Genomic DNA, 16,927 nt, shown 5'->3' with positions numbered 1-16,927 from the left:
CTCCTGGCCTTCTGTGTATGTGCGCTGCACCCCTCCCGTCTAGTTCGAGTCGTCGGCTGCGGCCTCTTTTTTTTTTTTTAAATTAATTAATTTATTTTCAGCATAACAGTATTAATTATATTTTCACCACACCCAGGGATCCATGCAATCCATGCCCTCTATAATACTCACCACCTGGTACCCCGACCTCCCACCCCACCCCACCCTCCCCCCCGCCACTTCCAACCCCTCAGATTGTTTTTCAGAGTTCATAGTCTCTCATGATTCACCTCCCCTTCCATTTTACCCCAACTCCCTTCTCCTCTCTAACACCCCTTGTCCTCCATGCTATTTGTTATGCTCCACAAGTAAGTGAAACCATATGATAATTGACTCTCTCTACTTGACTTATTTCACTCAGCATAATCTCTTGAGACCACCGTCCCGGATGCTTCTGAAGCTGAGAGCACGGCCACAGGTGGGGGGCTTGGGCATGGGTGACCCTTTAAACGGGAGGTTCCCCGCGGAGAGGCGATTGACGGAGGAAGAGGCTTTGGTCCCTGAGCTCGGGGTGAGTCCTGCTCCGTCTTCATGCATCAAATGCGAACCAGCACGTCCCAGCGCTTGTTACCGAGCGAAGCTTGGTGTTTTCATCTCCGAAGTGAGGGCTCTGCCCGTCGCTGGGCACTTCTCTTTTGGGGGAACGTTGTTCTTCTCCACTCACGGTTCCTCTTGGTCTTCCAGTTCACCTGTGGTCAGTGTAGCGTCCCCATGGCAACCACGTGCGGGGCCGGGAGGTGATTAGAGCAAGCCCCAGATGGCCTAGAAGGACCTGCCTCATCCTCTGCCCGCATCAAACCTGGGTGTGAGGCAGACCCAACAGCAAACAGCTGCAGGAGCCCTGACCTTGTTTCCCTGACCTGTGAGCCTGGCACCTGAGTGGGGGGGCATCCGCCCCGCTCACCCGCTGCACCCTTCCCCGTTCCCTCAGTAGCAGCACTTGGTATTTACGGAAGGTCCAGCTTGTGATTGAGGGAGTCGGGAAGGTCCAAGAGCTGTAGATCTTGGATGGGGATTCCAACTGGCTATGCCCAGTTTTCCTGGAACAAGGCAGCTCTTGTGAGGGAGAAGGAGGGTTCCAGGAGCAGGGACCCCACCTAAGACGCCAGTCAGTTGGTCCCCAGATCTAGAGTGAAGGGGATGGGGCAAAGACTTGCTTAGCTCGAAGCAGTTTGGGTCCTGCTGCCAGAACCACGTTCATAGCCAGATTCTGGCAAACTGGGTGATGGTCCAGCTTTCAGGAGGGATGTCAGCTATGGCTGGGAGAGGAGGGTAGGGTAACAGGAACCGAAGGTATGGCTTGTTGGAGAGCTGTGGGGCATCATGTGGAAAGAAGGGCTTAGCAGCCACAGAGGAGCAAACTGCGGCCTCCATCCCTTCCTCTTTCCTCCACTCCCAGATTCTCAGCGGCCGGCTCACTACAGCACAGCCAGCGCGATCCCTCTGCCCTGGTCTGATAGAATCCGAGATGGAACGGCAGGAAAGGTGTTTAAGGCTTACCTATTTGTGCTCTGCTTAAAGATGGGACTGGGATAGGGTGGGAAGGAAATGGGTCTTCTTTCACGTACCTGCTCCTACTCATGCATTTTGTTGTGGGAGAAATAAGAGTAGACATTGAATCGCTTGATGGCCCAGGCAGCTGTTTTCTGCTTTGACAACAGATAAGTCAGAAGCAGTTTGTTGTTTTTAATCAAAAGATATGTTTGAGAACCTGAAACTGAGTTAAAGCAAACTCACCCCCCCCCCCCCTTTGGAAAAAGACCATCCCTTAAAACCCCATCCATTTTTTCAGAAACTAGTAGGATTGTCTGGTTTATAATGACCATTATAACTTGAAATATTTTGCTCTGCATCAGTTTTAATGAAAGCATTACGTTCCATTCCTTGGCTTTTCCTAATTTGTTTATTTAGTGTACCATGTTGTTTACATTTTTCTGTTTTAGAGCATACCTTGTTAGTAAATCAGGAGAAAACAAAAAATTTTTAAAGATTTTATTTTTAAGTAATTTCTACACCCAACATAGGGCTCTAACCTACAACCCCAAGATCAAGAGTTGGTTGCCCCACCAGTTGAGCCTGCCAGATGACCTGAAAACAAATGTTTTTGCATTTAAAAACTAGTGTGTCCAAGCACTATGGAATTGTGCATGGGCTGTTCCCTCCCTTCCTGCCCTCCTTTCTTCCCTTTCTCAAGGCATCTCCGCTTCAGGGGTGTTTTGCCCACAGCTGTGTGGAGTTTTTCAGGCTGATGGCATCTCTCATGTTGGTTCTTTCCTCTCAGCTGTACCCTCACGGTTATCCACACCCTTCAGGGCCAGCAGAAGATGATCACATCCCAGGTGAGCTGTTCATTTGTTCACAGTTTTGCCTAACAGTGATTGTTATATGTGAGGTTTAGAAAATGTCTCCACCTTCATATGAAATAGTAGAAATCAGGGAAAACGCAGAGCACAAGTCAACAGATCACAGTACATGGGCCAAATACAGCCTGCTGCTTATTTTTCCATGGCCCACAAACCATGAACTTTTAGGTGGTTGAGAAACAAATCAAGAGCAGTAGTTTGTGATGGGAAAGTGTATGAAATTCAGATTTCAGCATCTATATAAATTTTATTGAGACCCAGCCATCTGCATTCCTTTGAATGAAGTGGTTGTGGCTGGTTTCGTATTATAGAGGTAGAGCTGAGTGGTTGTGACAGAGACTGTGTAGCTTGGCAAGCCTGAAATATTTATTACGTGGCCATTTGCCAGAACCATTTGCAGTTTGCTGACTTCTACTACAGTAGGGCAAAGAGGCCTTGTAGATAAATGATCACATCTTGTGATCTTACTGAGTTTTGAAACCAGAACATAAGAAAGTTTTTTGATAAGCTTCATTTGGTGGCATTATGGACCTTCCAGTGACAGTCCTGCAATGATAAAAAGAAGTGGTGGGCATAGAGTAATTCTTGTCCATTCAGAGGAAAAATTGAATTGCACATGAATTGTGCCAGCAGTAGGGCTGTTGGCTGTCAAAGAAGGAGCAAGTTTGGGCAGACCACAGTGATCCAGGGTAATCAGTAGGATGAGATAGGCTTTGTGACAGTCCTGGGGATTGGAAAGTATCTAAATTTTTGCAGTCTGGTAAGTGACTCTCCTCTTTCAATTGTGGTAAAATACACAACACAAAATTCACACTTGAACCATTTTAAATTTTAGAACTATTACACTTAACACACTCACAATGTTGTGCAACCATAACCACCCTCTCCTTCCAGAATAGTTTCATCACATCAAAAGGAAACCTTATACCTTTAATGAGTGGTGCCATAATTAATGAGCAAGTTACTCTGCCATCTCCCCAGCCTCTAGCAACCACTAATCTGCTTTCTGTTTATGGATTTGTCTATTCTGGGTATCCCGTATAAATGGAAACATACAATATGAAATCTGTAATGTGTGGCTTCTCTCACTTACTTACTGTTTTGATGCCTATCCATGTCATAGCATGTACCACCACTTTTTTTTTTAATGGCTGAATGATACTCCACTGATGTGTCATACACCTTTTGTGTATCCATCAGTTGGTGGGCATTTGGAGTGATTTCATGTTTGGGTATTGAGAACAGTGCTGATATGAACATTCATGTACAAGTTTTTGTTTGAAGACCTATTTCACATCTTTTCTGGAAGTAAAATTAATGGGTCGCTCTGCATTTATTGTGAAACCACCAAACTCTTCTACAGCAAGGTCCCTTGCAAGTCCATATGAATTTTAGGTTAACCTTTCTATTTCTGCAAAGAAAAGGCTATTGAGATTTTAGTAAGGATTGCATTGAATATGTGCATCATTTGGGGGAATTTTGACATTTTAACAGTATTAGGTTTTACAGTCCGTGGACATGAGGTGTTTTTCCATTTGCTTAGGTCTTCTTCAGTTTCTTTCAGCAGTGTTTTGTAGTGTTTTTCAGTGTGCAAAGCTTACGCATCCTTGCTTAAATTTATTCTTAAGTATTCTTTTAGATGTTATTATAATGAAACCGTTTTCTTTTTTTTTTTTTTTACAAGCATATTTTATTTATTTATTTATTTATTTTTTGGCTGTGGCGAATTTTTGGCAGTATTTTTTTTTATTATAAACATATATTTTTATCCCCAGGGGTACAGGTCTGTGAATCACCAGGTTTACACACTTCACAGCACTCATAATTCAACTCTAATTTCTTTTTCAACTTTGCTGAAAGCAAGTAAGTGAAAACTGCTTGATTCGAAAAGGAGATGTTATCCATTCTCAATTACCATCCATTCCTTCCTTTAATGTCTTGGGGGTTTTTGGGTCATGGGGGTCTTGCACCTTAGTAAGATTTTTCGTATTCTTCGTGAGCATAACTTTTTGGTAAGTAATATGTAACTAGACATTTTTGGCCTAATATGAAATGTGCTGTCCTTTATATTGAGAATTTAATCCGTTCTCACTTTGTTGTTACTGATACATGGTTTTAGCTCCTTCATCTTTCATTGTAATTTTATTCTCCACACTTTGTTCTTATGTCTTTAAGAAAGTTTGCTGAGGTGAAATTTACATACTAAAGTAACTATTTTAAAGTGACCAACTGAGTTCAGTGGCACTTAGTACATTGAGAGTGTTATGCAACCACTACCTTAATTGAGTTTCAGAATATTCCCATCATTCTAAATAAAGCCTGTTACTCATTAAGGAGTTTCTCCCCATTCTCTTATTCACCCAGTCCCTGGCAGCGAGCTGTTTGTGTTCTGTCTCTATGGACTGATCTATTCTGAGTATTTCCTACAAATGGAGTCATTCAGTATATGGGCATTTGTGTCTAGCTTCCTTCACTTAGCATGTTGTTAAGGTTCATCCATGTTGTAGTACTTACCAGTACATTTTCACTTTTTTTTTCTTATTTATTGTGGTAAAATACAACATAACATAAAATTTACCATCTTAAACAATTTTAAGTGTATGCTTCAGTGGTGTTAACTGTATTCACATTCTTGTGCTTCTGTCACTCTGTTCATCCCCATAGTCTTTCATCTTGTAAAACTGAAATTCTGTACCTATTAAACAATAGCTCCCCTCTGGGAACTCCTATGATACTTCCTGATTCTGTAATTCTGACTACCCTAAGTACCTCATATAAGTGGAATCCTGTAGTATTTGTCCTTGTGTGACTGCCTTATTTCACTTAACATGAATCTTGAAGATTCATCCATGTTGTAGCATTATGCAGACTTTTTTCCATTTTTAAGGCTGAGTGATATCCCATTGTATGTATATATACATTTTGCTTATCCATTCATCTGTCCATGGACACTTGAGTTGTTTCTTGTTTTAGCTATTATGAATAACAATGCTGCTATGAAAATGAGTGTACAGACATCTTTTTGAGACCTTCTTTTAGATTTGTTCTTTTTCAAGATTGTTGTGGATATTCAGGTTTCTTTAGATTCTGTATGAATTTTAGTATGAAATATTTTTTTAAGATTTTATTTATTTATTTGACAGAGATCACAAATAGGCAGAGGGGCAGGCAGAGAGAGAAAATGGGAAGCAGGCTTCCTGCTGAGCAGAGAGCCTGATGCAGGGCTTGATCCCAGGACACTCGGATCATGACCTGAGCCAAAGGCAGAGGCTTTAACCCACTGAGTCACCCAGGCGCCCTAGGATGAATGTTTTTGATTTCTGCAAAAAATATTATTGGAATTTTGCTAGAGATTTTATTGAATCTGTTGATTGCCTTGAGTAATATTGACATTTTAACAATTAGTTTCCTAATCCATGCACATGGGACGTGTTTCCATTTATTTATGTCATCTTTTATGTCTTTTAGCACTGTTTTATAGTTTTCATTGTGCAAATCTTTTATATCTTTGATTACATTAATTCCTAAAATTTCTTTTGATGCTTTTGTAAATGAATTTGCTTTTGTAATTTCCTTTTCAGATTATTCATTGTTCCTGTATAGAAATGCAACTGACTTTTGTATGTTGTCATATCTTGCTATTTTGTTGAATTCATTTCATTGATCCAACAGCTTTTCCTGTGGAGTCTTCAGGTTTTTTCTACATATAAGATTATATCATTTGCACAGATGATTTTACTTTTTCCTTTTCAATTTGAATACTTTTATTTCTTTTTCTTGTCTAATGCTGTGACTAGACCTTCCAATACTATGCTGAATAGAAGTGATGAAAGCAGGCAGCCTTCCCTTGCTCCTGATCTTAGAAGAATAGCTTTCAGCCTTTCACCATTGAGTATAATTTTTCCTGTATTTTTTGCATACATGGCTTTTATTATATGGGGTTAGTCAGTTTAGATGGTCATGTGTTTTTTTCCTTCATTGTTTGATGTGGTGTATTATACTGATTGATTTTTGTGTGTTGAACCATCCTTGGATTCCAAGAATAGATCTACTTGGTCATGGCATATAATCCATTTTATTTTGTTTTATTTTATTTTTTAATTGAAGTGTAACATACAGTTTTATTTAGTTTAAGTTGTACAACATACTGACTCAATTGTATACATTCGTCAGTGCTTACCACAGTAAGTGTAGTCACCAACTGTTGCCATACATGATTACAGTATTATTGACTTTATTTACTGCTCTATACTTTTCATCTCCATAATTTATGTATTTTATAACTCTTCTTATATCTATTTTATATCTTTTGTGAGTTTGTAACTCTTAATCCTTTTTCTCAGCAGTCTCCTCCCCACCTCCCCTCTGGCACCACTATTTGTTCTCCGTATTTATGGATCTGTATTTTGTTTATTGGTTCCTTTGTTTTGTTTTTCAGATTCCACATGCTAATGAAATCATATGGTATTTGTCTTTTTCTGTCTGACTTATTTCACTTAGCATAATACCTTTTAGGTCCTCCTATCTTGTCACAAGATCTCATTCTTAAGGCTGAGTAATATTCTATTGTGTCTCTATATCATATCTTCTTTATTCATTCATCTATCAGTGGACACTTGGGTTCTTCCATATCTTTGCTATTGTAAATAAAGCTGCAGTAAACATATATATGCTGCATATATCTTTTCAAATTAGTTTTGTTTGTTTGTTTTTTCCCTTTGGATAAATACCCAAAGAAAGTGGAATTATTGGATCATATGATATTTCTATTTTTAATATTTTGAGGAAACTCCATACTGTTTTCCACATTGGCTGCACCAATTCCATTCCCACCAAAAATACACAGGCATCTCATTTTCTCCACATCCTCACCAACATTTGTTATTTCTTTCTGATAGTAAGCACTCTGGTGTGAGGTGGTTTCAATTTACATTTCCTTGATGATAATTGATGTTGAGCATCTTCTTATGTGTCTACTGGCCATCTGTTATGTCTTCTTTAATCAGTGGCTTTTTTCATTTGTTTGTTTTGTTTTGTTTTGGTGTTATGTTGTATATGCCCTTTATATGTTTTGTATTTTAATCCCTTATTGGATATATCATTTGCAGATACTTTCTTCCATTCACTGGGTAAATTTTTGTTTCATTGATGGGTTCATTTGTGCAAAATCTTTTTATTTTTATAGTTGCAATTTTTAATTTTTGCTTTGTTTCCCTTGCCTTAGGTGACATATCTAGAAAAATCTTTCTAGGACCAATGTCAAAGAAATTACTTGCTGTGTTTTCTAATAGGAGTTTTATAGCCTTTAATCCCTTTTGAGTGTATTTTTGTGTATGGTGTGAGAAGGTGTCCCAGTTTCATTATTTTGTACATAGCTGTTTAAATTTCCCAGCACCAGTTGTTAAAGATATGGTCTTTTTCTCAGTCTTTATTCTTGCTTCCTTTGTCGTAGATTAATTGACCATATAGGTATGGGTTTATTTCTGGGGTCTCTGTTATATTCCATTGATTTTTGTGTCTTGTTTTGTGCCAGTACCATGTATTTTGATTACTATAGCTTTGTAGTATATTATAATCCTTCTGTTTGATATTTTGTTGAGGATTTTTTACATTAGTGTTCATAAAGGATATTGGTCAGTTGTTTTCTCTTTAAAATAATTTATTTAAACAACAACAAAAAAGAATTCACTCATTTTGCCCACTCTACTCCCCACCTCTGGCAACTACCAGTTTGTTTTCTGTATTGAGAGTATTTTCTTTAAGATTCCACATATCAGAGAGATCACATGGCACTTGTCTTTTTCTCTTTCTGACTTATTTCACTTAGTATAATGCCACAAAGTCCACCCATGTTGCTATAAATGGCAAGGTTTCATTCTGTTTTATGGTTGAATAATATTCCATTGTATAGATATACCACAGTTTCTTTATGCATTCATCTGTCAATGGACAGTTAGGTTGTTCCCATATCTTAGATATTTTAAATAATGCTGCAATAAACATAAGAATGTATATAACCTTTTGAGATAATGTTCTTATTTTTTTAAATTAAATACCCAGAAGTGGAATTGCTGGATTATATGATCTAGTTTTAGTTTTTGGAAGATCCTTCATGCCATTTTTCTATAGCACCAATTAACATTTCCACCAACAGCACACAAAGGTTCCTTTTTTTTTTTTTTTTTTTTTTTTTTTTTAACATCCTCACCAGCGCCTGTTGTTATTTCTTGTGTTTTTGATAGCCATTCTAACAGGTGTAAGGTAATATCACTTTGGTCTTGACTTGCATCTCCCTAATAATTAATGATGTTGAGCATCTTTTAAATAAACCTGTTAGTCGTATGTATGTCTTCTTTGAATTAAGACTATTCAGATCTTCTGACCAATTTTTCATCAGATTTTTTTATTTTAAAAAATGAGTTCATGAGTTCTTTATATATTTTGAATATCAGTCCCTTATTAGATACATTACTTGGAAATATTTTCTCCTATTCAGTAAGTTGCCTTTCCATTTTGTTGATTTTTCTTTGGTGTATAAAAATTTTAGTTATGATGTAGTCCCATTTATTTATTCTTTCTTTTGTTGCTTTTGCTTTTGGTGTCAAATCTAAAATCATTGCCTAGACCTGTGTCAAGAAGCTTACCACCTGTGTTTTTTTCTAGAGTTTTATGTTTACATATTTTCCTGTTTCTTTGTATGCCTTGTGATTTTTTTGATTGACCACTGGGCATTTGACTCTAATAATGTGGTAACTCTGGAAATCAGATTCTTCCCATTCTGCAATGTTTTTCTTATTGTCTTGCTGATTTTGTTTATTTTCATTTATCTTTTGATTGTTGTAGGCTGTCTCTGTGCCAAGGATCTGCCTGATGTGTAAACTTAATGTCTTAGTGTTTTCTGAGCCTGTCCTTGGGTATGCACCCTTACTTTCTGATTCTCCTAGTATATGCAGTTATTTTTTAATGTCTTGGTCTTCAGTGTTTGGTTCCTAAAGGGGGAAAGGCAAAGAATGAAGGAGGAGAAAATGAAAAGGGGAAAACACAAACTGAAGGGGACTTGCAGCAACTGGGAAAATTCACTAACAGTGGCTGTGTGCCTCTTTGCACCTGTGTGATTAGAGGCATTGGTCCTCAGAGCACGGGAACTTGCACAGAACCCCTTTATAAATCGTGTTTTTGTTGCACGTGTTTATGATGTGGATACTTTAAGTCCTATGGTAGCTATGTTTTTGTATGTTTCCTTATGAGAATAACTTCTTTAAGACCAGTAAGAGTATTTTATTAAACTTGGAATTCTCAGAGACTAGGGCAGTTACAGGTACATGTGGGCACTCAGATTTTTTGTATTAAATAACAAAATAATTCACCAATGGTATTTCTATTATGATCTTTTTTTTTTTTTTTTTTAACTCACAAAGCATATCCCAAAAGAAGCTCTATAATAGAGGTCCTTAGTAACATTTTCTGGCCAGTTTTCAACAGTAAAAAATGGTAAGAATTGGTCTTTGCAGTCAAATGCTCTACCACAGAGCTATACCCCCAAGAATTGGTCTTTGAACTTTTTTCCTGTCACTTGATTTTGACCACTTCAGACTGAGCAGAAATGTGCTTTTCCAGGGATCATTGTCATTTAGGGATGTGACTGTGGGCTTTACCCAGGAGGAGTGGCAGCACCTGGACCCTGCTCAGAGGACCCTGTACAGGGATGTGATGCTGGAAAACTAGAGCCACCTTGTCTTAGTGGGTAGGTAGTGTTTGTTTCTCACATAGACCCCCAGTGTGTGTGTCTTTTTTATTTACAGAAACTTGCCGGATTTTTGGAATATAATATTTAGTTTTGAAATTTGGAGGTCAAGGATGACCTTTTGATTATCCAAAGGGATTTGTTTTCTTTTCCCTCATAACAGGGATTATTATTTATTTTTTTTATTGTATGGTCTTTGAGTTATAATGTCCTCCACCTTCAGAGGCCCTGAAACTCATCCAGTTTGTCCCACTTCTCATTCACAGGGTATTCCATCCCTGAAGCAGAAAGTGATCCTCAAGTTGGAGCAAGGAGAGGAGCCTTGGATATTAGAGGAAGAGTTCCTGAGCCAGAATGACCAGGTGAGTGAGTGATCCAGATGGAGTTTAGGAGGAAATTAGATCACAAAGCCTTAGTTCAGAGCTTTAAGGCCATAGAAATGGTCTTTAAGAATCACTTTTTAGAGGCTCTGGACCTTTGAAAGTAGCATGTTGACGTGACTCAAATATTCAGTGTCACTCAATCACCCAGTATCTCCCAGTGTCACTTTTATACACAATGTTATCTTTGTTTTCCTCCTTAGGAATAAATTATATAGAGTTAAATACACAGATCTTAAGTATACACATGTACTATATATATGTGTATATACAATATACATATAAACACACAGTGTGTGTGTGTGTGTATGTATTTAGTATCTGCCTGCTTTGATTCACTATTATGTCTATGAGAAATATTCACATTGTGTTTATGATTAGTTTATTGCTTTATATTGCTGTGTAGCATTCCACTGTGACTACCACAGTTTTTATGTCTTTATTATGTTATTGAAACATATTTAGGATACATATTTGAAACATATTTGTTTTGAGTTTGAGGTTTTTGCAAAACATTTATAAAAATTATTGTGTGTGTTGTTCTGAGGAGTATGTAAACTCTTCTGTTAGTTGTGTGACCAGAAATGGACTTGCTTGGTAGAGTGATCACATACTTAGCTTTATAACACTTTTTTAGTATATGTGCTGCCGAAGCGAGTACAAAGATTATTTATTTATTTATTTATTTGACAAAGAGAGAGATCACAGTGGGCTGTGAGGCAGGCAGAGAGAGAGAGGGAAGCAGGCTCCCCGCTGAGCAGAGAGCCTGATGCGGAGCTCGATCCCAGGACCCTGGATCATGACCAGAGCCGAAGGCAGTGGCTTAATCCACTGAGCCACCCAGGTGCCCCTACAACACTTTTTAATTTAAATAATTTTCCAAAGAGGTACCACGAAATCCTGTTGTAGCTAACAATGTATGAGAGCTTTAATTGCCATTTATTGTTGTGAGCACTTGGTATTGTCAGTCTAATTTAGCCATTTTACTCATTTTGTTGTGTTATCTCATTAGGCTTTAATTCCCATTTCTCTGATGACTGATGTTGAGCATCTTTTCATATGTTTGTTGGCTATTTGCATCTTCTTTAGCAAAGTTAACTGTTCAGATCTTTTGCCTATATTTTATGGGGCCATTAGTCTTTTTCTGTTGAATTATAGAACTTTTTTTCCAAATATGAATCTTTGGCAAATGTATGTATTGACAGTGCCTTTTCTCAATTATATAAGCCTTGTCTTACCATTTTCTTGATGACTTCTGATGACAGTTAAAAAGACTGTCCTTTCTTCTGCTGAATCATGGTTTTATCTTTGTCATTTATCAGGTGAACATATATTTGTGGTTTTGTTTCTGGGCTTTCTGTTTTGTTCTATTGGCTGTCTTTTATTTTTTTTAATTTTTATTTATTTATTTGAGAGAGAGACAGAGTGAGAGAGCATGAGAGGGGAGGTCAGAGGGAGAATCAGACTCCCCATGGAGCTGGGAGCCTGATGTGGGACTTGATCCCAGGAGTCTGGGATCATGACCTGAGCTGAAGGAAGTTGCCTAACCAACGGAGCCACCCAGGTGCCCCTACTGGCTGTCTAATAAAGGTTCCATTTATCCATCTTCTTGACATTACCATTATCTTTTATCTTTATAATATATTCAATTATAAGTCATGACATCTGGCAGTGTTAGCCTTGTAGCTTTGCTGTTTTCTTCAAGGTTGCTTGGCTATAGCATGAATACAGAATGTTGCCAAGAATATCTTTAATCTACAAAATATATTAAAATAATTTCTATGTTTCCAGATATGATGGACAGTGCTATGGTACGATGAACTTTTACATTTTCATATAAATTTTAGAATCAGCTTGTTAGTTTCCACAAAGACACACACATACACACACACCCATCCATACCCCTATACCTCCTATTTTAGGGCTTTTATTGGGGTTGCATTTATCATTTTGGAGAGAATTGGCATCTAATTCTAGTGTATAGAAAAATTGTTGGTATTCACACACTGGCTTTGTATCCTGCAATCATGCTAAGTTTACTTATTCTGATAGTTATTTTATAGTTTTTTAAAAAAATTTTAGGTCAGTAATTGTGTTGTCTATGCATAAAGACAACTTTACTTCTCCTTCCTAATTTTGTACTGGCTAAGAGTGCCAATAGCATGTTGTACAGAAGTGGTGAAGGTGAACATCTTTGTCTTGTTTTTGAATTCAGGAAGAAAGTATTGAGTATTTTAGAATTAATTTTGATTCTAACTGAAGGATTTCTATAAATGTGCCTTATTATTTTGAGGAAGTTCTCTTCTATTCCTAGTTTGCTAAGAGGGTTTTTGTTTTTAAAGATTTATTTATTAGAGAAAGAGAGCACGTGCATGGTGAAGATGCTTAACTTACTGTGCCACTGAAGTGCTCCCCCTTATTGGTTTTTTTCTGAATCATGAATGAGTATTTTGTCAAAAGTTTTCTCTGCATATATTGAGATAATCATGATTTTTCATATTTATTCTGTTAATATGGTGAGTAATCTTGATTAATTTTCCAACGTTAAGCTAACCTGATATGTCTGAAATACATTCTCTGTCATAATGTATTTTGCTCTCATAATCTCTGAATTTGGCTTTTTACAAGTTCATTTAGGATCTTTCTGTGTGTGTGTGTGTGTGTGTGTGTTCATAAGACCTATTATCCTGTAATTAGCCTTTGTTGTAATGTTTTCATGTTTGGGGTTGAAGACTGTTCTACTTTTGGGGACACCTGGTTGGCTCAGTCATTAGGTGTCTGTCTTCAGCTCAGGTCATGATCCCAGGGTCCTGGGATCGAGCCCTGCATCAGGTTCCCTGCTCAGCGGGAAGCCTGCTTCTTCCTCTCCCACCATCTCTGCTTGTGTTCCCTCTCCCACTGTCCCTCTCTTTGTCAAATAAATAAATAAATAAATAAAATCTTTTAAAAAAAAGAAAGATTGTACTACCTCGATAAGATGAGTTGAGCAGCATTTCACACTTTTCTATTCTGTGGATGATATTATGTGAGATTATGTTATTCTTTAATGTTTGGAAGATTTCACCTGTGAAGTTTCTGGGGTTTGAGGTTATCTTTTGGTGGAGATTTTAAATTTTAGACTGTTAAAGTTTTAGTATTCATCTTTGTTAATTTTACCATAAGTACAACACATGAGATTTTTGGAACAGAGCAGGTGAATTAGTATTTACTTAAAACTAAGTAACAACTTTGTGGTTTCAGTATACCTCAGTTCCTTACTCTTGGAGCAATGAGATAGAAATCCTGGTTCTGGCACCCCCACTGAAATGTGAGTCTCTCTGGAGTCTGTCCCTATCTAATTAGTCATAAATTACTTTCCAAGCCTCATTCTTTTACCTTAAGCTCCAAGTTTTATTTAAATTTATTTAAATTTGCTTAAAAAGTCCTAGCTGTGCAGAAACATAAAATTTATTTTCCCTACATTCCCACATACCACTCATTTTATTTCCAACTTCTGGCCAGTTTTTCTATGTACATGCCACTCCTCAGTCATTTTGGTTTAGTCTTTAACCACCAAGATGTGTCTTAGAAAGCTAGATGCTCTTCATTTCCGTTTGCCTTTTTACCTGGCCCAGGGCACCAATCCAGGGCCAGAAATTTGTCTTAGCATTTTGCCCAGACTTTGCCTTGGCTTACAAGGACATTCTCTTACCATAGAGCTGTGGCACATTCTGTTACCCATAGAGCTCTGGCCAGCCAGTTGAAGCTGACTTGAATGCCTTGCAGGCTGAGGCAGGGTCATGAAGCGTTTCAGCTCAAGACAGGAACAGATTCTGTACCACTTTCTAATAACTGTAGTATAGGTCAACCTACTCCCAGAGGGCATGTCCAAGGTCTGTTGCACTACTGGGTATTTCCTCAAATACTTGAAAGCTTCTGATAATCACTCCTGGTTGCAGATCACACTTAGATTGCAAATGAGTGGTTTATTTTCACACATGCACACACAAAAGCACAATCCCAGAGAGTATACCTGGAAAGAAAGATCTTTTCAGTTGTTAGGAGTACCCCTAACTCTGCCCCAAACCTGGCCCCTAGCATGACTTCTCACTGTATGGTGAGCTTTGGAATCCCCACTCCCACTAGTCCAAATCTTTGATTTTGTTGTCTCTTCAGAGGGACTGCCTTAAGTCAGTCAGTTCCAAACAGTCCCGCTTGTCCATGACCCATTCCAACCGCCCCAGTTCTCTAAGGTGTGCATGACACTTCAAGGTGTTCCGCAGGGAAAAGGTAGGGACTGTTATCTTCTGTCTTTTGATCAGAACATCAAGCACGCATGAGAGAAGCAGCTGCCAGTTTGAATGCCTGGGATCCACTACAGTTTGTCGTTGGGCGAAGCAGGATGGATGGCAGTTAGGGAGAGCAGCAGAGGCATTTCTCCTCTGGGAGAGCTCCAGGGATGGGTTGGAAGGACAAAGGTGAACAAGAACTCCGTCCCCATGTTGTTATAAAGGTTCACTTTCCCAGGTGTCAGAGTTTTTGCTTTACTTACATTGTTAAAAATCTGTGTATCTTTTTTTTTTTAAGATTTCATTTATTCGATAGAGAGACACCCAGAGAGGGAACACAAGCAGGGGGAGTGGGAGAGGGGGAATCATGCTTCCTGCAGAGCAGAGAACCCGACCTGAGCTGAAGGCAGACTCTTAACAACTGAGCCACCCAGGTGCCCCAAAATCTGTGTATCTTATTGGTAACTGTAACTTCATGTTTTTCCAGTTATCTCTACTCTCCACCAGAATTTCATCTTGGGGGTCTGAGTGAAAGGGAGACCAAAGCCCTTTAAAAGAAAAACATTTTTACACAGTTTAAACAGAATTAATTCTAATCCTTGAAACTGTTCCTTGGCCATCCTCTTGGCCTGGAGTAGCTGACAGGAGAAAGAGATATGTCATGTCCAGGGGAGTGTTCAGGGTGAGATCTTGAATTTTCAGAATTCTCAAAATAAGTGCATCTACTGCCACTGCTCCCACATATGCATATCCTTTTTCCTAATCATACCCAGTAAATAGAGTTGAGACCATCCCTTTTTGAGGATAGCTGCATTCAATAGTTTGCTTTGCTAAGGTGTGATTGCCAGGAAGGAGGTGGCACAGATAAACTTATTCTTGCTCATTCTTGGAAAGTCAACAGTAGTGAGATAGCCTCTAGAGAAAGTTAAAATTGAGTTTTGATTCACTGCCCCACCACTTTGTACCTTCCACAGGAATCCTGAGGTCAGAATACAGTTTGCTTCTGTGGTCTGGGTTGTGTGCAGGTCCTTGCATCAGAGCTAGCCCCATGGTAATGACCTGGATGGTTCTGCCAGGATCCATGGTGTTTACATAGCTCACAGCACCACAGGGCTGGCTTCCAACATATCATAGTCACAGCATCTGCTTGGCAGAGCTGAAGGCTACAACAGAGCAGGCATCTAGGAAAAACCTCTGTGACTCCAGGCTTTGGAGAGCTACCAACAAAACCTTTCTTGTAGGTAGATTCCAAGTTGATCTACCCAAAAAATGGGTTCGGCAGGCTAGGGACCCATCATCAGTCTCCAGTGGGTTAAGCATCAGATTTTAACAAGAGCTGATTAGCAAGCTCAAAATGACTTTTCCAAAAGACAGCTTCCAAAGTCTCTTTTTGGACATTGCCTCCCTAGTCATGTTCTCTCCTTTGCACACTCCCTCTCTTAGGCAAAATCCTCAGTCATAGAGGCTTGCTCTACCTCCAGTATTGTAATTTTCTAGACAGGGACACTAAATCCTCACCCATAGGGGTGCATGGGTGGCTCAAGTCATGATCTCAGGGTCCTGGGATTGAGCACCGCATCTGCAGGGAGCCTGCTTCTCCCTCTTCCTCTGCCACTCTCACTGCTTGTTCATGTGTGCTCTCTCTCTCTCTCTCTCAAACACATAAAATCTTTTAAAAAAATTCCTCACCTTCTTTAGGACTTATGCCATATTTTCTTCTACCACATATTTGGGTGTAGTAGCCACAAAACAATACAACGCTGTTTTAAAAAATTCCTTTTTTCCCCCCTTCCCTTAGTGCCTATTTTGCAGCAACTCCTAACAGCTAATTTACCATTGGCAGGTTCACAGTCACAGCTGTGTGGACCCTGGCCGCGGCAGAGCTGCAGGCCTGCCATGGGCATTTCTTTTAGGTTCCACACCCCCCAAACCTTCAGGATTTCTTCTGTGACCCATGGGCTGTTGAGAAGTGAGTTGCTTCTAAAATCATTTTTTTCTAGTTATCCTTCAGTTCTTGAGTTCTAACTTAATACATAGAATTTCAGTTTCTTGAAATAATTTCAGTTGCTTGAAATTTGTCAATACATAAAAGTTCCGTGCACACTTGAGAAGGAGGTATAGTCTGTAATTGTT

The 16,927-nt window shown here is 38.8% G+C and overlaps 1 long non-coding RNA gene across 1 annotated transcript in view; it reads left to right on the top strand.

Moving 5' to 3' along the window:
- LOC123386960 overlaps nucleotides 1–16,927 on the top strand; it is a 73,178-nt gene that overhangs the window by 30,600 nt on the left and 25,651 nt on the right. The window contains exons 4-6 of the long non-coding RNA XR_006608768.1: nucleotides 401–2,378; nucleotides 10,020–10,146; nucleotides 10,413–10,508. This is a non-coding gene — a long non-coding RNA (uncharacterized LOC123386960). The remainder of the gene's footprint in view (nucleotides 1–400; nucleotides 2,379–10,019; nucleotides 10,147–10,412; nucleotides 10,509–16,927) is intronic.

The sequence above is a fragment of the Mustela putorius genome, unplaced genomic scaffold (genome assembly GCF_011764305.1).
Source record: "Mustela putorius furo isolate JIRA1106 unplaced genomic scaffold, ASM1176430v1.1 tig00001093_pilon_pilon_pilon, whole genome shotgun sequence".
NCBI lineage: Eukaryota > Metazoa > Chordata > Mammalia > Carnivora > Mustelidae > Mustela > Mustela putorius.
The sequence above is the reverse complement of the archived record's forward strand: the minus strand, read 5'-3'. Positions and strand labels throughout refer to the sequence as shown.